Consider the following 27,743-nt stretch of genomic DNA (forward strand, 5'->3'; position numbering starts at 1 on the left):
CCACAGCAACAGACCCTCTGCAATGGTTCTGTGCCAAAGTCAACTTAATACATCCCATATCTAGTGCTGAGCTGTAAACATTGATATTACAAAGAAAACGACATCTCCAGACTTTTTACTGCCAGGAACCATCTAACGAAAACACCAAAAGGCACACTCCTTAACAACACCATTAGATAAAACTGCATCCAATTGAAAGAACAAGCACATAACCCACACAATCTTAAGATTTTTATCCAACAGATACTTTCTGACAGAGTAACATGAAGAAATAGATTACATCTTTAACAACTGCGAGCCATGCATCCTCTACCATGGTGTCCAGACTACAAAAGGAATCCAAGTGAATACATACATGCTTATCTTAAACGTAATATTCTTCTTCCAGCATAAACAGCTTTATAAAAAAAAATCCTCCATGTGTGCAAAACCAAGCTACCACTACGCAAGAGTATCAATACATAGAATAGCTCAAAGTTAGACATATCCAATTACAGGTAGAAAAACTATTTCACATAGAAATCAATTTAATCCTGTCCTCAGCCAAAAGCTGCTTTTCAGCACCAGCTTATGCCAGTTTAACTGTGGGATGCTGCCAAATGAAGTGGTCAGCCTCTTTCATCTCTCAGCTTTTTGTTGATTCATCAGAACACTAATCCTCTACTAAAATTTGCAGCTGCACATCATTAGTATCAACACTGGAATTCATGAGAACATGTACTACTTTGGGCAATAATCTCCAGCTCACTGTGTTAACTCAGTTTTGAGACTACACTCTCAGCTCTGTAGATGCCTTTAGAAACAAGCCTGAGAACTACACTCAGGAACTTGATTGCTCTTGAATCCTCATCGTTTCTGAGGCATCAGTTATGATGCCTCAATGCAATGAACCTATAGACTCCTCTCCACAGCTTTTTCTTTTTCAATACTCCACAGGACATGTCCGCTCTAACTCTACTCACACCAAGCTCTACCCACTGCTATTAGACTTTGATATATTACACAAAGTAATCTTACTTTGCTGTAGACTTTTCCTTTCATATATTATGGGACAGAGAAACTCAAGACAAAGCAAAACAAAGGTATCAGTAGCATTACCTCCTTATACTAACTCCTTAAAACCACCCACCTACAAAATCAACTACAAGAAAAAAAAAAGTTAATATAATAATGAATAATCCAAGTCAAACTTCAATTTACCTTTTACTTTACATTTTTTTCCACATGGACAGTATTTAAATAAACATGGTTCCAGAATCCATGGAAGAATCCAGTGGAAACTTGTCCACTCATTAGACTAAAACACTATGACAATTTATTTCAAACAAGTTCACTTGATAGTGGCTACCAAGATTTAGCAAAGAAATTGAAAAACAAATTACAAAAGTTCCAAGGCTGACTTCCAAGACCACGGCTCATTTCAGTGCCTGATTCATCCACGTTACAAAGAGCAACACTGAGTACAAAATAAAGAAAAAAACCACTACAGCCACCTTAACAGGTTTGCAATCTAGATACTAACGAGGCATGGTTACATGGAAGGATAAAACAACTGTATGTTTGTCAAAATGGTGTAGGTAAAGACAAGAAGCTTACAGAAGAGGGCAATCCCAGCTTGCAATAAAGAAAGGAAGAAAGACACTGAGAACATCTACTGAAATATCAATTAAAAAACAAACAAACAACAACAACAAAAAAAAGCACAGTATAATCCTAAATGCAAGAAGTGCTAGATTAGAAAGTTCTTGGTAGGTAGTACAGTCGTTAAACATTTTGCCACAAGAGAGTTAAAAACAATCTTTACATTCAAGATGAAAAGGTAAAACTTCCCCCCCCCCATCACCATCTCCTAGAAGGAATGAGAGCAGGGTAAGACAGAACCCACACTCTTCCAGTGACAAAACAAAATGAATGGGAGCTATGGAAAAAGGGAGGCAAAGCCCTACTTCTCAAAGTGCTATAACATCAGAACAGGAATAAATAAATTGCACTAGGTATACATATATCCTCATTTTGTCCATTCTCTACCGCTCTCCTCTCATGCACTGAGAAAGTTCTTTCATCACAGAAGGTAATCAGGTTGGTTAAGCATAATTTACTACAGTGGGGTCTTCCTACTTACCTTCTTGTCCTTCATATACTTGTTAATAGTTTCCACTGGCAAAACACAAGGGCCTGCTATGAATTCTTACAATTAAAGAATTTTAATTTTAAGTTAAATTTACAGTTTACAAGGTGGGGGGAGGAGAAAAGGAACGGATATGGGGTAGGTATTCTTTCATGTTGCTTATTATGTCCCCTTCGTTATTTCTCAACTGTGATCCTCTGCATGCCCTATCATGGTGAACTCTAGGTTGTTTAGATGCTAATGTTTACTTGTTTTACAAAGAACATGCCAATGGCAGAAAGGCTTGGTCCCGACAATGAAAAAAGGATGGTACAAATTCCAGATAAGAAGGATGGATCTTTAAAATATACACAATAGAGTTGATGAACATTACATTTGCTTGCTGCATTCTTCCAGATTATGGTCAAGGAAGGGTAAGCATAATATGAATCATGGGGTAAGCATAATATGATTTGGCCTATGCTTTTCTTGAGAAAATACTCTTGTGAGTATTTTCTATGAAACACTTAGGTAATTCTACTTCTGCAAGACACATGCACAGTATGTTGCAATTCCTGGAACCAGTACTTAACCACAGAGAGTGTATTCTGTGAGCAAGAGATGAAACAGCTAATGCTGGTGACAGTTCAGAGAACAAGTCTGTGTACAGTTACTGACACCGTTTTGTTTCATAAACTGTAATTTGCCACATGCAGGCAACAATGGCTGCAAAGCAGAGAACTTCACTGGGGGTTATCCTCACTGAATGACTTCTCAGTGAAAAAATAAACCCATTGTTTCAAGACTGTTCACTTGAAATATTTTTTTGGGGCAGGGAGAAGAAATGTCCTTTGTTCCCTGTTTCCCGTGCAAGCCCAAGAATTTGAGTCATTTTCTTCTTCCACCTGACCACTGGTCTGAGACAATCTGACAGCATCTAATTCTCTAATCCGAGTGCAGTCATACTTGCTCAGAGCGAGGAAAAGATGGCTCTGACCTTAGGCACTGCTGCACAGAATGCAGAGAATACAGGGATGTAGTATCCTCACTAGCCAGTATTTCAAAACCTAATGGATAAAAAGAAGGTTTTACTGACTTCACAACACGTTTTTTCGTCTTGGAAAGCACAGTGAAAACCCTCAAGTCTTCTGGTGATCTCACCGCACGGAGACTAGCACAGTTCCCAAACCTATGACTCATTCTTATCCCCAGCATTTTTTCTTCCATTTTTTTTTCTTCTTCTGGGGGACAGCTGTTTTGTTTATGATGAATTAATTACTTTAGTATGCCTTGCTCATAAAATATCAGGCTTCATTTTGTATGCAGGAAATAAAGCATGGCAGAAACCTCAGTCATGCTCCTGCCTTATCCTTTTTAACACTATCGTCTCAAAACTGAAATGGCAGTTGATGCTGAAGATGTTTGAAAAATTTATTTAAAATAAAACATTTTACATTTTAAATAAAACAATTTATTTAAAATAAAACATTCTCTTGCCAATAAAGAATTACTTCCCCAATTATGAGCTGCAAAACTCTGAAGCTTCTAAATATACAGGTTTTGAACTTTAAAGTTTATTTCCATAGGTCTTAGGTGTCAAAAACTAAACATTAAAATAATATTTTGTTATTTTAATGTCACAAGAAGCAAATAAGACCCAAGTACAGTTTCTCAAATAATTGATAACTTTCAGAATTGTTTAGTTTGATATCAGATCTCCAAACAGTAGAGTGTTTTCATTTAGAAAAACTTGTTAATTTTTTAATACAGTGTTTTTCGTTACATACTGGCCTAATATTGGTGGAGTTGCACTAACTTAAATTAGGAACCACTACATGGTGTTTGCCTCCTCCCTCTGTAAACATTTGTTTTTGTCTAACCCTAGAACGCACAGAATCCCAGCATTAACCAGTTCAACAGAGATATTTACCTGTGTATACGTATCTCCTCCCCACCCTGTCATCACTGTATCCTCCTTTGCACATGGCTCATTGTTTTCTAACATAATACTTCCTCCTTTTTATCCGGTTTCTTTTGCAACACTACTCTAAGGTGTGTCTAATTTGCATTTCAGTGAAGAAAACCTGGCAGGTCAAAACATTAACAAGGTCTGAGCACTTATATCTCAGTGAAATCCACAGGACTGCAAATCAGCTCCAAACACCTTCAGAAACTTATAACTCCAAAATATCCTATTTATGCTTAATATATTACTTTCCACTAGCATCTAATGGGATCTCTGTTCTTTATTCATTGCCTTAGATAAGGTTCAATCCTAAAAAGAAAGCTTCCACCCCCCCCAGCTTTTCATACCAAATGCAAGAGGAGACATGCATCCAAACAGTTGAAATGCTGAAAATCTGCAACGAAACCCTCTGGCAATTAAATAACAAGAGCATACTTTTAATGTGAGATACAGGAGTAGCCCAAACTAAGACTAATAATTCTGATCAAACAGATGGAATGTGAGTTGGAGACTTAAGAATTTAGTACCACTGTATGAGACACCCAGCAATTCCTTAGTAAAATGCCTATTTTGATATGACCAATACAAAAACAACATTACAATCGCCACTTCTCTACCAGCCTTTATTTTCTCTTTTCGCAGCAAAGCAAACGATGTGTGACTGTGACATTCAGGTCTGGTAACTGCACTGCCAGCTACCTGACAAAGATGCAAAAGGCACAGAACATAATAGCTACAACACAGCTGTATTGTGCAGAGTTCAGGACACCAGCATTTCCATCAGCAGATCACTTCCGGATAGCCAGAGAAGTACTGGCTTTAGAGATGTAATTTTGTAATATGTTCCCATTTTATTCTCCCCAATAAGAATCAAAATGAATCTAGGTTCAGAGCTTTGAAAGGCAATATTGAAATTATGCCACTCTTTGTCTACCCTCTACCTTAAAATAAATCAGAAAACCATTTCTTCCAAATGGAGTAGGCTGTTCTGATACATCAGACAAAATACTTCCAAACTGTTTCCTTTACACAGTGTCCATAACAAGATAAATATATACCATTACTATCTTCTTCTACTTAGATACTGCTAGCAGCAGAAAAACAAGTCTTGTTATACAAAAGAAATTTAGGATACTCATGTCAAAAGATTTGGCTAGTAAAGCATTTTAAAGAACTATGGTTTATGTTTTCAAAAAGGATTACGAATTTGTTCACAATCTGTGTGTTAAAAAAAAAAAAAAAAAACAAACAAAAAAACCAACACACAATACCATCAATCCAGCCTCCTGCACAGCCAACAGCCACTGGTGTTTCTGCAATCCTTTACTTTTTTAAATGTAAAGCAAACAAAAAAACTTCATATTTAAATAGGCATTTTGAATAGTCTTAGCAGTTATAGGACCATGGGGTGCCTAGGCAGTTCAATCAACACAGAAAACGTAAGAGTGGCTCAAAAGTAACTATTTGCACAAGGACAACGTACATCAGCAACAGCTTGAGCAAATTTACTAACAAACAAGCAGGATCCAGAGTCTATACTGGATCCTTTTGTTATCACACAGCTATTTCAAGTCTCATTGTGACAGAGAACGGGAAAAACAAAAGAAGGAATCAAGCAAACAGTATTGATTTTTTACTTGCTTTCAGAAGGTTTTAAATAACAGACTGCAAATCACCTGAGAGTGGAGGCTACCACGACATGACAGCAAACCAGGGAGAGCTGAGAAGCATGATGGAGGAAGCTTATCCCACACACACCTCAACACTAGCTTGCAGAGTACTATCTCCTATTCAGCCACATTAGCCAGACTGAGCTGTTTTTCATTTTCAAAGAAAAAAGCAATTAGGTAACGGACCACCTAGCACAGCAGCTGAGCAGAGGGAAGGCTGTTAGCACGCATCACAAAGCTACATCAGTGAACTGAAAACTTTGTGCTTCTTTGTGTTTAGCAAGGGCAATAAGGACCTCAGACCTGCAGATACAGATCTTCAGAGGGAAGACTGCTAGACTTCTGCAGAAGGACAGAGGCAGCATGATTTGGCTTTGACTGAGAAAGGCCACACTGTCTCTCAGCCAGGATGTTTTCTGTAGGAAAGTTGGAAAGCACAGAATAAAACTGAAGGATGATTATCCTCAAAACACTCTTCAGCATCATAAGAATGTTCTTAGGCTGACCAAGTCTGTGCTGAAATTTAGTGAGAAAGAAAAAGGACACAAGCAACTCTAGCCTAATAACAGCATGCTAAAAAAAAAAAAAAAAAAAAAAAAAAGATAAAAAATGAGACAAAGGGCCTGCCAAGCCTTGCAGCTCTTTCACGTGAAATCAAGATCATGAGATGGATATCCCCTCTAACAACAGTATGGTAATTACTGAGCCTGACACATCATACCAGTGTCAATAAAAATTCCTTCTTATTCAAACACAGGAACAGTTCAAGCATAATATAAGTAACTGCTCAGACTGTAACAACCCTTATCAATATTTATCAACATCTTCAGAGCATAACTCCATCCTAGGAGAAGATAAACCAAGCAGGCCTGAAAGGAGAATTATGCAAGAAACAGTCTTGCTTCACAGTTCAATATGGTTCTATTTCAGTATAGGTCAGTAACGGCAATCTTCTGAATGCCAAGGAGACATAGTCTTGGAAACTTAAAGGAATTACAAATAAATAAATCAATAAATAAATCCTTGCAACTATAACCACATCTGAACAGAGAAAAGAAGTTCAAATAGCATAGCTCTTTGACAAGTGAAACAGTGAAATTAACATTTTGGTATCGTTTTTTTCTGAGAAATTTATGCAGTTAAAAAATATTGCATAGATCACTAGTAAGTAACTATCGATAAGACAATGGTTACAAATGTTAACAGATTAATTAACCTCTCAAAATGCTGGCTATACACAAGAGCATTTCCATGAAAACATGAGACTGTAACTTCCCCATGAACAATCATATAAAGTTTTGACGTTGAATTTCATAATTCCACAGTGAATTCCTTGGTGACCTTCAAGGATTTCATTATTTCACACAGGTTTTCTCTGCTTTTGGTTTGTTTGTATGAAATGGAAAGCATAACTGCCCATTGTAACCAATATATATCCACTTGTTGATAAAACAAACCTATTCTGCTTATCTCTCTTGCATAGAGAAGCAACACTGAGATTGCTCTATTGCTATTTTCTCTTTTTAAATGAACTAGCACCTATGCCAGGTAAACTACCCATGAAGAATTACTGATGGTAGAAACAATCAGATGGTAGAAACTGGAAACAACTGGCCAACTTCTATTTCTGGGAGGTAGGACTAGAAGACTGTGGAAGTTTTTGCTCCAGAAAGCAGCTGAACTCATGGAAATTCTGAAAAACAGGTTTGGAAAGCACTTCAAAAGATCCAGTCCCTCCTAGGGAGGACTCCAGCACACATTTACAACTAGTATTTGTCCAAAGTATTTTTAATGCCACCCCAAGGTAACCTCCTTGCAGAGGTATTTTTTTCCTCCAGGATATAAAACCAGGAGTTTTAATATCTTTTTACCCCACTTACCTACTAATGTCATTTGTACTGCTTGAGCCACCTGCAGTAGTTCAAACTCACAACCACCACCAAGCTGCATGCCTATGTGACATGCACAGGTATCTTAAAACGCAGTAGTAGGATTAATAAATTGGCATTTAAAAATAAGAAAACATTATCCTTGTGCTGATCTTAAAATAGTTTTATTCAAATTCTGATTAAACCTACATCTCAGTCTTCCAAATCTACATTTAAAAAACAAAACAAAAAAAAAACTTTTCTATTTTGTACTTGATAATCATGATTTGGCCAATCAAAACAATAGTCCAGAAGACAACCATCAGTACTAGATGCAGAATATACAGTCAATGTCTGAAAGATGCATGTGTCCTATTTGCACCACACTTAATTAAACTGCTCCACCAGGCATTCCTCTCTTACATACGCATTCTGTGTTATGCAGTGGAGTAGCGCCCGTGCCTGTGATACATAAGCATGAGGTAATTTCAGTGCTTATGCATAGGGTAGAGGTGTCCAACAGACTCACATGTCACATGTGCCTAAACTAGAATAGCTCAGCACTTTCACAGCAAGAAGTAGATGGCTTGCTGTACGGACTGTAAAAGGCGATGTTGATAAGTGTTATAAAAGACAGACTCTTTTCCAGCTGCTACAAGACTCTATGAACCCATCAGAGCAGTGTGACAGCATTAAAGCAATCTACAAGAATCTGAACAAAAATCTTAGGTGTCTATTTGAAAATGAATTCGAAAACTGCCATTTACACTAAAGTTGCCATTTTCGTATAATTAAAAATCCACAATGAGAGTCATCAAATATCCAAACAGAGAGAGAGACCAGAGACATGGTTAGAGCATATTCATGAAGAAAGGTTAAATGAAGTATTAAATTACAGTACCTCTTCAATAACAGCTGAAATCAAACTAAAAACATAAGATTCCAACTCATGTTGAAGTTTTCCCTTTAGATATTAATTTCTTCAAACACAAACCATGTATTCCTTCAGTTACAAAGTTTTTGCCTTGAGTCCAGACAGAGACAACACATCAGTTTTTCTTTTTTCCAAAATTAGGCTTAGACTGAACAGAATTACTGGGATCATGAAACATGCTTAGTAAGCATTGCCAAAAGAGAAACAGCCATAAGATACCATACATAACCTCCACGCAGTTTCTTGTGATATGTGAATTAATTCCCTTAAAGAACAGCAAAGGAAATTCATTAAAAAGCATCCTTAAATTTTATGGAAAAGCGAGGTGCCAGTTATCACCTTCTGGCACCATCACACAAAACAAATAGGTCACCTATGAGCAGACAGCATATCTTTTTCTGTAAGGAAAAGGTACAAAAACACTACGAACTTGACTGATAAACCTCAATACTTCAGCCTAACAGGTGGCTTACTAATAGAAACAAGATGTTCCAAAAACACCCCACAAAACCACAAAACGGAAAGATCAATCTTAATTAGTTATAATTCTGTTCTGAGTGAACACAGACACACTGAAAATATACTGAAATAAAACATTAGACGTGGAAGTTCATCTACTTTAGCATCTTTCTGCTGACCTGCATCAGCACCCCTTCTCCCCTCCTGAGACAGTATTTTGACAGAGTGGTTGTATGGTTTCTAGCCAGTATGTTATTAAGCCAAGAAGGAAAGAAAAAAATAGTATGCAAAGGCTAGATTGGAAATATCTGGGAATATTCCCATGGCTACTCATAGAAAACAGTAGCCAAATGGGCCTTCTTCATTTACTCTGAAACAAGGATATCACATAATGGTTAACATTGTAAGGGACCTCTGGAGGTCCCCTGGCACAACACCCTGCCCAGGCAGGGCAACACGGAGTCCACTGGCCAGAAACCACGTGGAAAAACAATTCAGAAGAATGGGGTTCTAAGATTGTGTGACGTATCTGCACTACTAATGAAGTCTAAAATTTAGAAATAGATTTATGGAAGTAAACTCCATTAAACAACCACCACTGGCATTACAGAAGCTTCAATATGAAACCAATGCTTCTATTAAAATTCAAACAATCATGAGCTTGAATCACTGAGATTGATGTCTACTGACTCGTAGATCAAAAGACTTTAAAAAAAAAAAAAGTGGTTGCATTGAAGTATTCACTTGCCTTACAAGAGTGAATTTTTAGAGAACCATATCCTGGAAGTCTCACTGTTGTTCACATTAACAGAAAATTTCAGAGATCTGCCTTTATGAGGCACCACAACCTCCACCTCAGAAAGGAATAAATAAATAAATAAATAAATTCCTCCAACTAGCTTTATCAATATAATTCCTTCTAGCGTCTGCTGTTTGTTTCCTCAGTGCTACTGCAACATTGCTTCTTATTATGTAGTTTTAGAATAAAGTTAGCCTCTATGCTAAATCAGCACCAACATTCTGTACCTTTTGCCATTATTATAATCCAGACACAAAGGAAATACAATTTTTCACCCCGAGTAGTACATTCTGTTCAATATCTCTACTCCACATCAGTTGAGCTGTAACTCCTGACCTGTGCTTACTATTTAGATACACTTTTGAGGAATGCCCTAAGCAATCCATATCCTTTAACAAGCCTCAGCACCAGTTTCCTACCCATTGGCTGACAATTTTTTCAGCAGACCCCTTTCCATAAAGGACTACCTGTACATTGTATTTCAATACAATGCAACCCCCCAAATTTCTCTCTATGATCTCACCATACAGGAAAGAATGGATAGCAACTTTAGTTGATATAGGTGAATAAATAATTTATCTAAAAGCCCAATTTATGTATGTAATTTTTCTTTTTTTTTTTTTTTTTTAAATGTATGTAACATTTTTTTTCAGCACTTTGCAGGTGGTATAGAAGAAAAGGAATTAGGAGCAAAGCATTTTATCTGAATGCCATAACCTTGGAACATTACTTGCTCGGATCCACACTAGTCTGAGTTTATTGACTTTTTGGGTTGTGCTCCCTGAATGAGGTGCAGTAACAGAAAAAAAAAAGAAAAAAAAAAAAAAAAAAGTAAAAAAAAAAGTGTCCCAACTGCCATTTCTTACATAACTTTAATTCCAGGAAAAATACTTAACTAACCAGACTTTTGAGCCTATTTCTTCCAATTCAAATACGCTAGTAGACTACATTTTTGAATATGTCATAAAATGAGAACTAAAAATCTGTTTTCTTTGAAGAAGAGTGTTTTGATGAGAGAGCAATCTAGCACAGTTTTAAGCCTTACTAAAATGGTCTTGTTGCTATTACTTGACAACATACTTTCAGTGAGCACAATAATTACCTTACTTTCCTGAGCGTTATTTCAGTAGGGAGGAGAGGTGAAGCCTACACATGTGCAGCCACTTATGAATGAAGCTCGCAGTAAAAATCTGGTGTAACTTCAACATATGAATGGAGAGGGAGTAGACGAGAGAAAGGGAGAAAGGGCCCCATGTGAAACACACACCCACAACCTCTTCAAGCTACCCATGTTTCATAAACAAGATTAGAAATCCCAAAAGACCTAGAATCACATAAAATTACACTACCTAGTTTGCTTGAAATCAACAAGCAGTTCTGGCTACTACTGCTGTCCTCAATGACAACGAAGTCTGATGAATTGTATTTTCCCTTCGAGCCCATGTAATTTGATTTTCATTCTCATAAACTGAGAAGACCCCAAACTAAAGCATAGCACTGTTCCCTGGACATACTCTGTCATCAGATTACAGAATTGTTTCTTACAACACTCTCAAACCTAGTTGTTGTGGACTCCACAGCTCTCACAAAGATGTTGCCCAATGCTCTCTTCTCCTTCCTTGAACTGCAGAGATGCTAGTTACATTTCACAGAAAAGCAGGAAAAACTAGGCCCTTCTATTGCAACTAGGTTTTCTCTGCCTTCTGGAAGGACAACTTGCCCTCCTCAGAATCTTATTTTTTAAGAAGTCAGGAGAACTGTGCCTACCCCAGTTCTTTCAGTAGTTCAAATTGGATTTCCCTGTTTTGCAGAGAAAAAGCTGTCAGTAACAGGGGTACTCCTTCACCACGCATACCTACAGAACTTCCTATCATCTTGACATTGCCTACAATCCAGCTCAGAAGGATTGCTTTGCAGTGACCCTGTGCAGCAGTGTGGGTAAAATATATATGTTATTTTATAGTTCAGCTTCTGTCCTTTCATAGAAGGATAATATTCAGATGCTTTCGTACAGTTGTGTTCCAGCTGAGGTTACTAATGCTTTTAGTATACCAGCACATTTGGAGCCTTATAAGTTTATTCTGACACTTGTGAGCTTGTCTAAAGTAAAGGACAAATGTTTGCTAAGCATTCAAGATGTATGTGGTATTCCTTCTACCTTTTGTAAATACGTTAACTGCTGCAAGGTATTTGACAACCAGCAAATCTAAGGTTTAAAAAATAAAAAATAAAAAAGGTATACATAGAAACTCAAATTGCTCCTCACCGTAGAATTGCCCCAAGTTCCCCACTCTTCCACTCCAAAAGCATGAAGCCTTGTTAAATAAAAAATACACATCAGATTCAAGAGAAAACCCAAATGTTTACCGTCCTTTAGCTGTCTTTGCTGTTGCACAATAGAATTTACTACTTTGGTGCCTTCTCACAACTGCAATAAGAACAATTCAGATCTAGTATTTCCATGTACGCAGTTCTAGAGCTGTATTCACACAAAACAATCGTCTTCTCTGTTCTCTTCTTAAAGGGAAGAAAAATGGCTCAACTCAGGGATTTTTGAGCACTATACAGCGAGAAGGGCAAACAGCTGTAAGAATGTAAGCTGAAGTCAAAACAAAAGCATTTTCAACTAAGTTTTCATAAGCTAGAAACTCCTAGAATTGTTAAAATACTATTGCAATTACTGTTGTTAATATTGTTTTGCGATCAATATTCTTCATCTTAACATGCATGATACTCTACATCATCTTAAACATCATTTGTGCTGATAGCTCAACACTCTTTTAATTTGAAGTTTTCTTTTTAGTAATAAAATTTCAGAATAATCATGCTGTAATCTGAGGAGGCATCCTGCTGCAACTACAGTCTTCTTAACCATCCTTTCTAAAGTGAGATTTGGTGAAGGGAGGGAAAAGGAGATAAAAGTAACTCAGTTGCATGACCAGGATAAGGAGAATGAAACTGGAATAGGAAGAAAGAAAAGAAGAGAACTATATTTTCCCAGGAAGACAAGCCTGCAATGGGGACAGGACAGACTTTTAAGAACAGAGAAATATCTTTCTTGGAGAGGAGGAGAACCCTGAACTATCATGCATTCATTGGAGTCAAATTCATCGTATCCTGTACTGTAGGAAGAAGTCTCTTTAACGTTGTCATGTTTTTGGCTAAAATAGAACTAGTTTTCTTTGCAGAGGCTGGTATGATGCTGTGTTTTGAATTCTGAATGAAAATAGTCGAGATAACACAGCAATGGTTTAATTGTTGCAGAACAGTGCTCACACAGAGACAAGGACATTGATTCTTGTGCTGCCCTGCCACTGGGGAGGCTGGGGGTGCACCAGGAGCTGGAGGGGACACAGCCAGGACAGCTGACACAGACTGGCCATAGGGATGTCTCACACCACATGGTGACATGCTCAGCAATAACAGCTGGGGGAAAGAAAGGAAGAGGGAAATGTCTGGAGGGATGGAGTTTGCCTTCCCAAGGAACCATTATGTGAGATGAGGCCTGCTTTCCTGGGAGTGGCTGAACCCCTGCCTGCCGATGGAAAGTAGAGAATGAACTCCTGAGTTTGCTTTGCTGGTGTGTGCAGCTTTTTCTTTACCTAGTAAACTGTCTTCGTCTCAGCCCATGAGTTCTTGCACTTTACCTTTCTGATTCTCTCTCCAACCCCACTGTGGGGAAGTGAGTAAGCGGCTGTGTGGTAATTAGCTGCCTGCTGGGCTAAAAGCATGACAAAGGTTAATGATGTTCTGTGCCCACTGTGTGCATCAACTGGAAAAATTCCTCAGAGATCTTTGGACAGATATTTAAAGCATCAAAGATAAATATTTACATTTATCATCTCTTCCTAGTACATGTATCTTTCCCAATGCAAGGAAGATTCAACCATATTTTTTTTAATCACAGATATAATCATTAATATGTTAATACATATTATATTAATATCACAGTTGTCACTTTCTGAGATTTGATTATGTCAAGTTTTAAGAACAGAATAACTCTTCAGGTCTACAAAACTAGCCAGCTTTCTGAATTCTTCCATCATCATCAGTCAGAACAGAGCAAAACAGTGGGGGAAAAAAAAAAAGCAGCAAAACAACAACAACAAAAAACAGGAACTCAGAGGTCAAAATTGAAGTCTTCAAACACACAAGAAAGATTAAATGATTTTTAAATAAAGTTTATGTGCAGTGTAGATGAAGAGTACATATCTGAAGAGTAATGCTGAACTAAAATATAACAGACTACATCCAGCAGAACAACTACAGTGAGGCCACAGATGAATCACCACACATACAGACAGCCAAAGAACTTTCAAAATGAAAACCACTAAACATCACCCTTACAGGTCTGATACATGCACTTATCTATGTATGCTTTATTCCTTCCATTCTCCACTATCATAGCTGAGCTGAATTTTCCAGAAGTTCAGATTTTTTCAAGGTTCCAACACCGCAGGACACTCTAAAAAAGTGGGATACTACCAGTGTTACAGTACTTCAATATAGCTATTATTCCTGCTTAGTCAACTTCCCAAAATGCACTGTAAAAAAAAAAAAAAAAAAAAAAAAAAAAGCTTAGCTTTTTTTTTATCCTCAAAAAAACCACTAGCAACAGCAAAAGAATGCAAAAACCACACCCATTACTACATTTGCCTCAACAAAGGTACAAGTTTCATATGCAAAGTATACATGCCTTAAGGGCTAATGAACCTTCCATTTGAGAATCTTCTGTCTCTCCAAGAAAATTTCATACACAAAGTGTTGTTAAAAAAAAAAAAAAAAGACAGGCAACTCTGGGAAAATCGACATCTATAACACAAGGTATACACGAGTGCACGCAGACAGAATGATACAGTCATTGCTCTTGCAACTTCTTAAAAGGCTTTCATTTAATTTTTACAAGCATATCAATTTGTCAAAGGATTCATCTGTATGAGAGCTGCTTCTTAATCCACATGACAGAGAGATTTAGAGATTGAGAAGGACAGAGTTAAGTGCATTTTGTGCTTTTAGCTACTATGCCTAGTGACGTTTCATTCTCTCTTGAAAGAGCAGTCTTTTGTAGGGCCATCTGCACAGTAAGTGAAGAGAGAGAGATTTTTTCAAATAAGGATGATATCAGAAAAGTGTGGGTATGGCCCTAATAGCCAGATGCATACTTTGAATTCTTTGCAACTCATTATTTTAAGTTGCTCGCTCAGCTTGACAATTCTAGCATCATTTATATACTTGAGACTAGAGATTATTTGCTTGCTGTAGAAAGAACAATTTCATAGAAATCCCAAAGAGAACTGAAAAATTCCATCTGGAATCAAGTAAGGATACAGTGTTAATAAAACTTCAGAAAAAAATCTTCCAAAATAAATCTTCCAAGAAATACTTATTGCCTCAGCTTTCTGTTCAGTCCAAAGACAAAAAATGTGTCTTTTCTCAATCAACCCAATCAATAAATCCTTTACCAGCACTCAAATTATCAATCCAGAATTTATCTCAGGTTACTTCTGTTCTAAGCTCTTTTGTGTACTATTAATATTAAAAGTGAAGCTCTGCAAATTGACCATTGGTTTTATTCAGCTGCATAATCTATATAAGAGAAGATTTTTACAGATACCTAAGTTTAGAAAATCCATATTCAATATAAGGACTATTTTTCAAACTAGAATGAAATATAAAACACCAAAAATAAGTACATTATAGAGAGGAAAAGATATGAGTTTCTCTCTAAAAAAGCAGAGGTCTCAGAAATAGATGATGTCTAATTAATTTACATATGTATGGTAAAATAAATTGCTATGGGTAACAAATAGAAATTTTCTTAATAAAAATATGTAAGTATGATGAATATATTAACAGTGTTTAAAGTGCTCAGACTTCCTGGAACAAGAGAAAAAGCTAACCAGTGCAGGAGGCAGCTATTCAGTACCCTGTACCTTGTGATACAGATAATCTTACAAGGAAATCAATTGCTCTTTTCAATGAAAGATTAAAAGATAACTAACGGGTCTATTTCTCTTGCCTTTACATCTGCATTAATCCAATTTTAGGCTTTATAGATAGAGAATACTCTGCGTGGTATTAAAGTACATACTACCTTAGACTTGTAAACACTACACTTGGAGGTAAAAAAAACACTCACCATCCAAAATTTGTCTTTTCCTTTAACAAACATTTATTTCTATTTTCACCTTTCCACAATAGCACTGCATTGACTTCTTTTGCTCCAATATAGCAGAAGGAACAACCATTAGTTACCTATCTAACATATCTCCAGGGCCCTCTGTCCATTCTGCATTCTCAAATTCAACCCCTTACTCTATATATTACTTTTCCCAGCTTTTTGTTCAAGGTTTTTCTAGAAAAAGATACCCAGACCTGGATAACTGTGTTTATTTTAACAGCTACTATTTACTCAATGAGTGTAAAATATTTCACAACCTCCTGCCACAGTGTAGCAGATCTGGAAAGACACAGAATGTACCACAATGGTATTTACAGAACACTTGCCTTCCATCCCTTATCACCAACAACTTTGTTTCATTTAAAGTATGCAACTCCCACAAGAAAGAAAAAAAAAAAAAAATGTGAAAGGGAAGAGAAGTGAAAACCACAGAGAAACAAAGAGCTAGAGAAGTCACATTCTCCCCTTCCTAAAAGACAGCGTTAAGATAAGCTGAAGAAGTATGAAGAAGTATGGTGATTTAGATAAGGAAAAGAAAGGAGAGGAGAGGAGAGGACTAGCTTGTCAATGGAAGAATCAATCTCTAGTCAAAATCTTCTCTCCACAGATGCAGAATTTTATGCTCAAGGTGAAACACAACAGGGAAATACACACGTACAAAGTCCTTTAAGAAGGCACAGGGGACCACCAAATGAGGTCTGAAAGAGAGCAGGCTGATAATTAAAGACACATTCAAAAGACAAGAACAAAATGAAATGATGAGAACTACTGAAAGAGTAGTGAAAATGATAAAGGTTGAAGATGTTAAGAGCGAGATTAGACAGGGTAACATGTAGGCCCAGGTCATGGGAATAATCCTTGCTGAGAAGAACAGCTGAACCAGTGCCACTGGTTCATTAGTCAGATAAACAGCCCTACCAGCTTCCATAGCTCAGTGTGATAAAGGCTTCTCATGCACTTGTCTTGTGTTCCTGAAGTACTGAATTCTCACCTCCTTCTATCCTGGTTGTGTTTACAGTGGGACTGCTGTATTTTCTCAAGTCTTACAGTATCTCTGCCATTTTCAGAACAATTTATTCAGAAGAGCTTATTACAAGACATTGTATCACCATTCAGGTTAAACTTTTTTGATCCCCACTACTCTCATGTTAGCACACATAATGAAATAAGAAGGATATTTCTCTCTCACTACCAGCAAAAGTACATTTTTCACTCTTTCAGGAAAGCAGGATTCCCTTTCAATATTGGAAGGAGAGAAACTGTCACATCTTTCTCATACCACCTTTGTGGAAGGGATGGGTTTGAAACAGGCAGAAACAGATAAGAGCTCTCTTATCAAAGCATGAGACTAACTTCAAAACATGTTCAGGGAAGCCTGTGTTGCAAGAACATGACATAAATCTGCATAATGGAGGGAACATACAGAAGGCTAACTCTGGATTTACTGCTGTGTCAACAGCAGGAAATGAGCAAATGCACTCCTTTAGTTCTGGCTACCAAATCAGGAACAAGTCACTAAGAAATACCCACACCTAAGTGTTCACATGGGTGGCTTTTACTGCTGCACCTGCGAAATTCATTTCCTTCTTGTGCATGGTATCTACACAAAGTATGTCAGACGACAGAGCAAAATACAGCAGGCACATGCAGGAAACGTAGTAGTCCATATACACCATTGCCTATTTTATTCTAGAAACATAAATAAGTGTTTTGTTATAAAATGGAAAGGGGCAGAAGTTTGTATTATCAACTGGACAAGGTTCTACATGGCATAAATCCACGGCTTCAAATACCAAGGGATTTCAAATGCTCACTGAGGTACACTTCAAGTCTTTTTCTGGATTGCTTAAAAAGATAAAAATGAAGTCTGATACACTGGCAATCTTTAAAAATGGAAAAAGAATGACGGATTATGATTGCAGTTTTATCACTGAAGTGGCATGACCCTAAACAACTCATGTAAGGTCACGCACTTCAGGAGTAAACTGGGGTTAACCACACCTAGCTCCCGGATGTATTGAAAAACTTGGCATTTGGGAAGCACTTGTGCAACCCCAGGTGACAGCCACTGATGAACACTCAGACTACATGTTGCACAGCTGCATTCCTCAGCCCCATTACTTCTTCAGAGGAGAGCTGTAGGGAAGGCCCACTTAGCATTCAAAGTGCTACCTGGACTGCTGGCAAAGACAACCCCCTCCCTCCACTTTTCCCAGTAAATCAATACAAAACAACAAATCCGAAACTGTACATAGCTAGCTTTTGAATTTATAACAATATTATTTCTGCACACACAAAAAACAGTACTTAAAGTCTCTCTAAAGATTTCAGGTAGATAATTTGAAGATTGCATATCATTCGCTTCAGCTATTACTATTCAAAACAAGCATCTAATCACATGGTAACTCAGCATCTTGACAGTACACTGCTTCACAAGCTTCCATAGGGGACAAACATCAAATAAATGAGCGTCTGGTATCACTGGAGAATTCCCAGTTTCATTTACCCAAACATCCACAAAGCAGTCAGCTCCCTAATTAGTTAGCGGTGAGGGAGGGGAAGCAGAGTTGCAAACATTCTTGTCACCCACCTAATAACCACAGGAGAGCATTGTAATTACACTCCAGTGACACGAGGATCAAGCTTTACCTAAGCCTAGACCTCTGCACACTCTCATGCATAAGTAGTCACTTCTGTAAGAAGAGTTAGTAGATTAATACACAAGTAACTAGGAATAGGATATTCTTCCATTCAAAACTATCAGTGGCTCTTTCACAATGACAACATTAAAAAAAAAAAAAGCAGTTTTATTTTACCTGTGACTAAGACTAATAAGTGTGTGTACACATATCACATGTACACTTTTTTTTTTCTTTTATAGAAAATAAGATGATAGTATCAAGATATTTGTCAGCTTTCAGCTGGTATCTTTAAAGTTCTCTTTTTAGAAGGCTAAGGCTCATGATTTCCAAATAAATTAAGCTACCAGTGTTTAAAATTTTAACCACATGCTGTTTGCCCCCCCAACTGAAACACTGCCTAGCAACTGAACAGAACCTTAATCTTTTACTTGATTCTTCTGATGATCTAAGGGTGTGCTATACAAAGCTCACATTTACTAAATTTCTTAATCAAAGTATAAGCTTTTAGTTTCTCACTCCTATAAGAGCTGGTATATTAATCTTCTGTCAGATAAGCACTTATAGTAAAAATACCACAAGACACATAGGTTTTACTTTTAAATATTAAACATAATATCTGAAATCCCATCAAGGCATTAAATATAAATTATCAGTCCTAGTATAATCCAAAGAAGCTTCATAGATCAATGAATTCTCTTACCTTCATAAGGCTTTCCCAGTTCAAACAGAGATGTTGCCCAGCAGCGGATCCACAGGGCTGGGAAAAAGAACCACTCACAATGCAGTATCAACTTGGGGCTTACATGGAGAGTGGTGGGCTAACGTGTAAACAGGACAGCACCCAGTCCTTTCCAACCTTAATGATTCTATGATTATTCCCAACTCACATAAAAGCTATTTCTGCCCATGCTTTCTCACACTGCTTACTGAAGTAATGCCATTACTATTTTGTGAAACACTACAATGCTCCAATTCATGCCCTTAAGGCTTCCAACTACTTCCACTGACTAGACAGGAAACACAGACACCATAGACCTGGGGATAATTAGGTGTCACAGTATAAACTCATAACATGCAGTGCAAGACAAGGCCTGACATAAAGGACTCAAGTTTTAAGCACAGACTGAACCACAAATGCACTTTGTGGTTCTATTACAGGGTAATGAAGACCTTCATATGATACAAGTCATCATCATGAGAACAATCCTTAATCGTATATTTGGGCATTTCAAGAACAGATTACATAACTACCATCTTAGCATTTGAAAAATGCGTATCACTTAGTCCCATATTTACATACTAAAGCACTGCCTGAAACCTACCTAAAACCATAGGAGCTAGAAAAGTGAAGCAACTCCACAGGATGAAACATGCTCAGGTACTATGTTCAGTTCCCAGTCAAATCAACTACAGCCTCTTCTTTAATTTCCGTAAGAGTTAAGTCAGAATTGTCCACAACCAATTACAAATGTATACTTCAGGCCCTGGTAAACTGAAAGTGACCTAAATATCTTACCTTAAAGCAACCTCCGTCTGCTAACATAATGTACTCAGATTAGTTTGTTGTACAGAAAAAAAAAATTAAACACACATACATATTCACTTTGGGCTGCATTTTTCAAATACAAACCTTAATACATTACCAATGATGCAGGAAGTATCCAGCACCTGACACAGCACTGAACCATTCTTTGCTGCTCTGACACACACTTCTGAACAGCTGCAAGTATATATAGGCTACAGTGAAACTGATGTTTTTAAAATTTAAGTAAACTGACACATGGTTTCATTTTTGTTAGGTTGAATTAAAATCAGTCAAGAATAATCCTTCCCCAAAGGGCATACTGGAAGTGTGTTGATATTGTAATTGAACATCTGTACTGAATGAGATAAAAATAAATAAATTGTTTTTTTCACAGTTTCAGGTCTATTAACTAAGAACTTCATTCATTCTGCCTGGAAATGAAATCACTCTTCCACCACTTTTAATACAACGTGGATTGTTAACGCAACCTCCTAACATGAGAGCAACGCATTAAGGTTGCTCTCATGTTAGCCACAGGGAGGCAGGAGGGAAGTAATACTACTGTTTCTGAAAGTCACCTGTGGTATAATGGAAGTTCCCAGTTTAAGATGGCTCAGAAAAAAAAGACAACTTCAGAAAGTTTCAGATCTGGTAAATTAAAACTCCATGCTGTTTGTGAATGCCTCCCTATCCTCAGTTGGCAATCTGCATACAAAGCACTGGGAAAAGAACAAAACAAAATCTCTTAGGTTTGTTATTCTCTCTTAACCAGTCAACATCAAAATTTACAAATAGCAATTTCCTTTCAACATCCTACAAAACAAACAAAAGCTAATCTTAGCACAGCTTTTCTTCTAAAGAGAAAGGTATGATAGATCTGCAAAAAAAAATTCCAATCATCTCAAAAACAACAACCAATCGGGGGGGCTGGACAAGATGACCTCCAGAGGTCTCTTTCAACCCATCTGTGATTCTGTGATCTTCCTTTTTATGTTTTTAAGTCAGATTGCTTTCTTCAGGCAATCACTTTTGTGTAGATATATATTTTAAAATTAATAAAACTAAGGTGCGAATTCTGAGTTTTGATATCTACCTCTAAATCTGGCTTTCAAAGACAAAAGACAGCTGAAGATATGTTCTTTTATTGGTCATTCCCAGTGGAAAGACGCATACTGACACCAGACAATTTTTTGTCTCTCTGCATCACATAACTTGCATTCAGTGAAGAAAGAACTGGTAATAACAAAAGGTACAGAAGCTGCGTATCAGCAAGGAGCTGAGGGCCACCATGAAGCCGGTAAGAAGTCCTTTGCATTGCTAGGAGTAAATGGAACACACCTCCTTTGAAAACCCATCTGTTCTTCAATGCAACAAGACTGAAAGACTAAGACCCCAACAGTGTGTCCCACAGAGTAACCAAGTGTTACTCTATAGTAACATAACATAACACTCTATAAGTGTTATCTATAATGTTAGAGTATAGAACTGTTTGTTAACCCACAGTGAATTAATTCCCTACAAAACTAATTGAAGTGTTTTATACAGAAATCACAAAGTTGCTAACAGACTAGTCACTAACCCCTGGGCATATCAGTATATTCAGTTGCTCTTTATTACAGCATTAGGAAACTGCCATAGAAGTTCAAGAAAATAAATGAACTCACAGAAATCCACCATCTGAAATCTGCCAGTAATCGATTATATCTTTTCTTTCTCTATACTAATACTAATGATTACCTAAGCATCTTTAAATCAAGAGGGCAAGTCGATGTCCTTGCATAATGGCCCACAAAACAAATGATTCAAGAGACAGCTTGTTAACATCCTTGAACTTCTAACTGCCAAGAGGGAGTTTCCAAGTGTGGATTACACATGGCCAAATGTTTGCTCTTCCCTTCCTCAAAATTACACCAGCAAGGTTGAAGTGGAACTGAAACACTTTCCAATTTTGCACTTTTACTATCCTGAAAAAAAAAAGTAGAGCAAAATTAGGGAATTACTCTTTTCATTCTATAATCAACTAATTGCAAGATATGAAAAATGCTTTCTGACAGCCTGCATGTATAGCAAAGAATCACCTGTGAAAAGGAGTCTCAAAACCAAAGTCCATAAATAACAAGCTTGTTGACCAGCACAGTTACCAAGAAGAAAGGAAAAGCACTTACAGGACTTTTTTCCACAGATTAACTGCAGACAAACACTGAATTTTATAAAAATTGTATTTCTGACTTGACTTTACAGCAATGCTTCACGCAAAATGAACTGTTTCCAGCACAACTTTATTCACCACTTAACCAGGTTAGTTTTGATTCAGTTTAACTGGAGTGGGAGTTGGTTAACTCCTCTCCATGCACATTTACTATTTATTACTGAGGCAGGTTTAGCCGAACTGGTTTATGTGGAAACAAGACAAACTGAACCTACCTTGAAAACTGCTTTGCAAAGTCTCTCCATCTGAAGTGTTTCATACAGACATATATAATTTGCTTTTTCCCCCTGTCATTAACGAATCTAGCTGTAATTACATCACTTGAGTTTTATGCTACTTGGAAACTTCACAGATGTAAAATCACATGTGATCTCTAGGAAAAGATAATGAAGAGAAAGTGTCTAAAGTCTACCATGCCAGCTATTCTGCCAAGGCACAGGGAAAAAAAAAAAAAAAAAAAAAAAAAGAAAAAAAAATGAAAAGAAGAAAACTCCTGGAGCTCTCATGCCCACAGCAAGTATAGAACCAAGTTTAAAGGGCAAGAAAGAAACGCCTTTAAGTGCTGGACTTTGATCTATATCAGCTCATGACACTAAAACCTTTAATAACTCATGTTCATAACCACTGGTATGAATTTTGCTCCACTGAGCAATCATAATTTTGCTCCACTGAGCTCTCATAATCCTTTTTTTATTATGGAAATCAAAATGTTACAGATCAGAAATGTCTAGATTTTTTCCCTGGGGTTACTGTAACTGTATTATCTGAAATCTGCATATAAAAATTCAGAAGTTAAATATGTTTGCTTTAACATTGTCAAAGGTAGATCTTCCAAGCATAAAAAAAATCCAACGTCCATGAAATCTTCCAAAGACTACAGCCCACCCTTCCAGGAGCACTGCAGTCCAAACTGCTCCCAAACTTGCAGCACTCAAGGACAGCCAAGATGCTTTTCCCAATACTATTTGCCTAATAAAAAATATGGAAGGGAAAGGAAGAAAAGAGAACACTCTTGAGCTAATCTACAGTCACACAATACTAACTGGCAAGGAATTAGGACCTCTCATACTTGTGACAAAGAAGCCCCCCAGCATCATTCTGTGTTTCAAAGTCAAAGAACTCAGGTGCAGGGGATGTCTGCCTAAGATTGGGATGGAAAAACATGCCCAAGCTTTACCTTAATGTTCAGCTACGTAGTCTGGGCTGTCACAACAAACAGTGTATGACAAAACTCAACTGGGTCTTCAAGAAATGTATACAGGAGAAAGAAAACAGATTTCCAGAACATGACCTCTGGGGATGGCAGGAGGGTATCAGGAGTCTGAAAGAGTTTGAATGCACTGATTTTGAAAAATTATCTAGTCTCTGTTCTTCCCTCTATTACCCAGTGAATACATTTCACAAGTTTATTTCTGCTATATATAGCCTTAAAAATACATTTGCTTCCTGAGAAACCATCATTCATTTCTGACGTAGCACTTTAGTCAGAGGAGTGGAGAAAAAAAAAAAAAAAGGAAGAAAAAAGGCAGGAATAGGAGGCATTGCCCTTCCCTCGTCCCCTTAAACCAGTTTCCCCACTTACATGAGAGTTCAAATGCTCTATGACACTTATGCCTTTTCCGTCTCTTGTTAACATATTGTTTGTAATTGATGTTATTATTTAAGAAATTTGTCTCAGATACCAGCATACTTTTTCAAAAATAAAAAAAGGTTTACTTATTCTCAATTAAAGACTTGTAGAACCAAGTTAGAGAACCAATGTTATACTACAAACTACCAGAAACAATCAGGTGATACTCATCAGCACTGGTAAGATCCTAGTTTAGATTATAGCCCTAGTCTGTGTATCCTGACTCCAAACAACAAGAAATAAACTGAACAACTAAATTTAGACACTTATATACAGTTAACACAGTACTGCATGCTGCAGTCATATCCAAAAGTGTATTAATGAATTCACTGGCATATCTGGCTATGATAAAAATTAATGCCACAGATTTTCAGTTCATCTGTTTTTCAAATCCCCAACATCACTACAGACTGCCAATCAAGAGCATGAAAATTAAGTGTTCTCTTGAAGGACTTGATTTGTCTCTGTATACACATTAGCTAGAGCATTCCTGTTTGGTTAAAAACAGGAGAAACTAATTTGTCATCTATCATCACGTTATCCAAACACTGGCTTCCAAAACTGTGATTAAAACACTTTGTACAACCTTGGCAAGGCTAACTTACCAGCTGTACACTGAAAAGGAACGTTAAGTTACAGAGGATGAAAAGAGGAAGAAAGAACAAATGCACTATTATTCAAACAGCTTACCTCCTTCAAAAAACAGACCTATGGCTACTGCTCTATAGAATCTCTTTTTACAGGATTTTATTCATAATACAACACAGATCTTCTGTCCCATATTTTTTAAAAACTGCACATTTTTGATAAAAGGTATTTTTAAGGTCTCTAAAATTTACGCTCTAATCCACTAACAACAGTACAAAGTATCTACTGAGGAATTCTTATTTAAGAAGTGAGCTTCTAGTATGAGTAGCCTACATAATGAACAAATACACAATTGGGAGGGGACAAAACCCCCTTCATACTAAGAATTTTACAGTTAGCTTATTTTCAATACATCCTTACTTCATAAAAAAATCACACATGCACAAAAAAGAGGTGACATGATCTGAATCCACATCTAGAAAAAAAAAGCCCTAAGCAGTTACTACCCCTGGGCCTCCCATGGCACACTTCAACTGCATTCTCATCATGCCTCCCTAACTCAAAGTGTTCAGATCCAGACTGCATATGGAGGGGACACTCAGGAATGCAAAGATAAAGAAAATGGAGATGTGAAATCAACGTGTGTAACTCAAAGCAGTCTCAGTCCCCACAGCAAACACTCGTACACAGTGGTAAAAGAACACCTACTTTCCATAGCACAGTTCTTCAAGACTTTTTCCACCTGGCAATTCCTTCATCTGAGGAAGCTATCACAAAATGGTGCTTGGGCTAACTCCCAAAGGAGTGCTTTCACCCTGCCCTGAAAACGTCACAGTGCTTCCTTTTTCCTTTATTTAATTTAATGCATCTTTAAAAGGTAGCATCCAACTTTTAAGGCATATTCTTAATGTAAATCAAGAATGTGCACAAGGGAAATTAATGTGGCACGACTATGCAGTAACTGCATCCCCCCAGGTAGAAAGGCCCTAAAACATTTTACTGAAAGAGAGCTTTTCTCCAGTAATGTATCAAGCAGAGTACCATCATCCCCAAGGAGGATCATTCTTCCTAAGGGCAAGAAGCTGTAAAACTGTATTTCAAGGGGGGACTCTTTAAACCAACTACACTCACTGAACAATTCAAGAGCCAAGGGGTGCTTGGAAATGATATAAGGAAAAGCAACCTATAACTTGCTAAAAAAAGAGTACATCACCACCAAGGTGCAATTTCAGTGCTGCCTGTTTGCCCCTCTCTTATGAGAGGGATGGCAGAGCACCAAGATCTCTTCCATAGCTAGATGCTGCAGCCTGGAGATGTTGCAATCCAAAGAGAACTGAGACACCACGCTGACATCCTCCAGCCTTGCTCAACAAGAAAGGATTGCTCCTGTCCTCAGTAATGCCAAACACAAAGAGATGCCAGATTATTCCCACCGCATGAGCAGGAACTCTTAAAACTCTTAAAAGGAATGCCACGGGGCTGTGGATCCCGTTCAAGCAATGAAAAGCTGTAACACTGTTTCTGACTCATAAAGGGAAAACAGCCAAGCTGGAGATATCCCGAAAGATCACTTACATTTATGGAAAGACGCAGGGCTTCTAAAAGGGATGCAACTCGCAAAATGCCAACTCCTCTGCCTGGCGGAGGGCAAAACGAGGTGAAAACAGACCCGCACGTTTCTCTAAATAAAGGTCAATAATATTTCCTCGAACTTCAGACTTCAGCAGCGGCAGTGCCTCGGCGATGCCGATAGAAGCAGCCCGGCGCTCCAAGTTTTACTTTCCCATTAACGGAGCCGCTGAGAGCAGAAAGCAGGGAGGGCAGCGGCGGCGGCTCCCCCGGGCTGTCAAGGTTACCCCTAAACCATCAGTTGGAAGCAGCCCAGCAGATCCCTCTGAACGCTCCCGGCCGGCTGTACGCCGCCCTCCACCCCTCGGAGCAGCTCACCGGGGGTAACCCGGGGACCCCCACCGCCGGCGTTGCGCAGGTTTTGGGGTGTGCTCCGACAGCCGACCCTGCCGGGCTCCCCCCGGGGATCCCCCAGCGCGCCGCGGCCGCCCCCCGCTCACCTTCGTGCCGGCTGCGCTCGGCTCGGCTGGGTCCCGCCGCCCTCCTCGCCGCGGCCGGGTGCCGCGCCGCCCCGCACGGAGCTCCCGTGGCGGCGGCCGCCGCGCTGCCAGCGCCGAGGCGCTAGGGCGGCCCCACGTGCGCCGGCTGCGCCAATCCGCGCCGCCCGCCGACCGACGGACCCCCGCCGGCCGACAGACAGAGCCCCGCCGGCCGGCAGGCACGCGCCCTCTGCGCCGGCGCTGGCCCCGGTCCCGGCCCGGGCCGGCCTCGAACCGGCGGCTCAGCGGGCGTTGCGCGGTGGAGGTGGCGGCAGTGGGGACAGGAAGAGGCTCCGGGCCGCGGGAGGAAACCAACGCGCTGGGACCAAAGTTTGGGACCTGCCGGCGGGGAGGGGACAAAGCAGCCCCGCCGGGCAACGTCAGCGCCGAGCCCCGGCTGCAGGAGTTCGGGCGGACAAAGCTGCGGAGTGGAGTTACTCGCTAAAGCGGCTTTTTTTTTTTTAATTTTTTTTTTTTACCGAACAACTCGGTTAAGCAGCCTTTTAGCGCTCTCGTGAGTTTTGCAGGAAAACTGGAGCGCGCTCGCTCGCTGTCACAGAGTACCGGCGGTGTGGGGCGGGCTCTGCCTGCCCAAACAGCGCCCAGGTGGAACAACAGCACGGAAAGAAACACGGACGGGGAACCTCCCGTCGGGAAAGAATGGGATCGACTGCCCAGGCTCACACTGGGACCCTGAGGGCAGCACCATCACGTTCTGCTGGAGCATCAGACCCCGGCCCACAGCCAGAGATCGAGGCTGGAAAGAGTTTGTCGCCACACGCCCCGCTCCTGGTGCTATGAGGTGTCCGGCCCCATGCCACAGAGCTGGGACTGCTGCCGTTCTTCACGGTGGCAGCGCTGAGAACCCAGTGCCTAAAGACAATGTGCTGCCCAGTATGAAAATAAACACTCTCGATGTATCAAAATATTTTGGTGCTGTATTTTGCAGTGTTTATAACACTGTATTTTTGTGTGATTGTCAACTTGAACTGTAGTTAGTACAGTTTCCGCTTGTTACACAAAATGTACTGTTATTGGTTGCTCACTGTGTGTTTTG

The 27,743-nt window shown here is 38.8% G+C and overlaps 1 protein-coding gene across 1 annotated transcript in view; it reads right to left on the bottom strand.

Moving 5' to 3' along the window:
* STXBP6 (syntaxin binding protein 6) overlaps window positions 1–26,980 on the bottom strand; it is a 111,885-nt gene extending 84,905 nt beyond the window's left edge. Inside the window, exon 1 of the mRNA XM_082760941.1 lies at window positions 26,648–26,980. The gene's annotated coding sequence lies outside the window, so the exon portion shown is untranslated. The remainder of the gene's footprint in view (window positions 1–26,647) is intronic.
* Between the last annotated feature and the right edge of the window lie 763 nt (window positions 26,981–27,743).

The sequence above is a fragment of the Aythya marila genome (genome assembly GCF_965140915.1).
Source record: "Aythya marila genome assembly, chromosome: 5".
NCBI lineage: Eukaryota > Metazoa > Chordata > Aves > Anseriformes > Anatidae > Aythya > Aythya marila.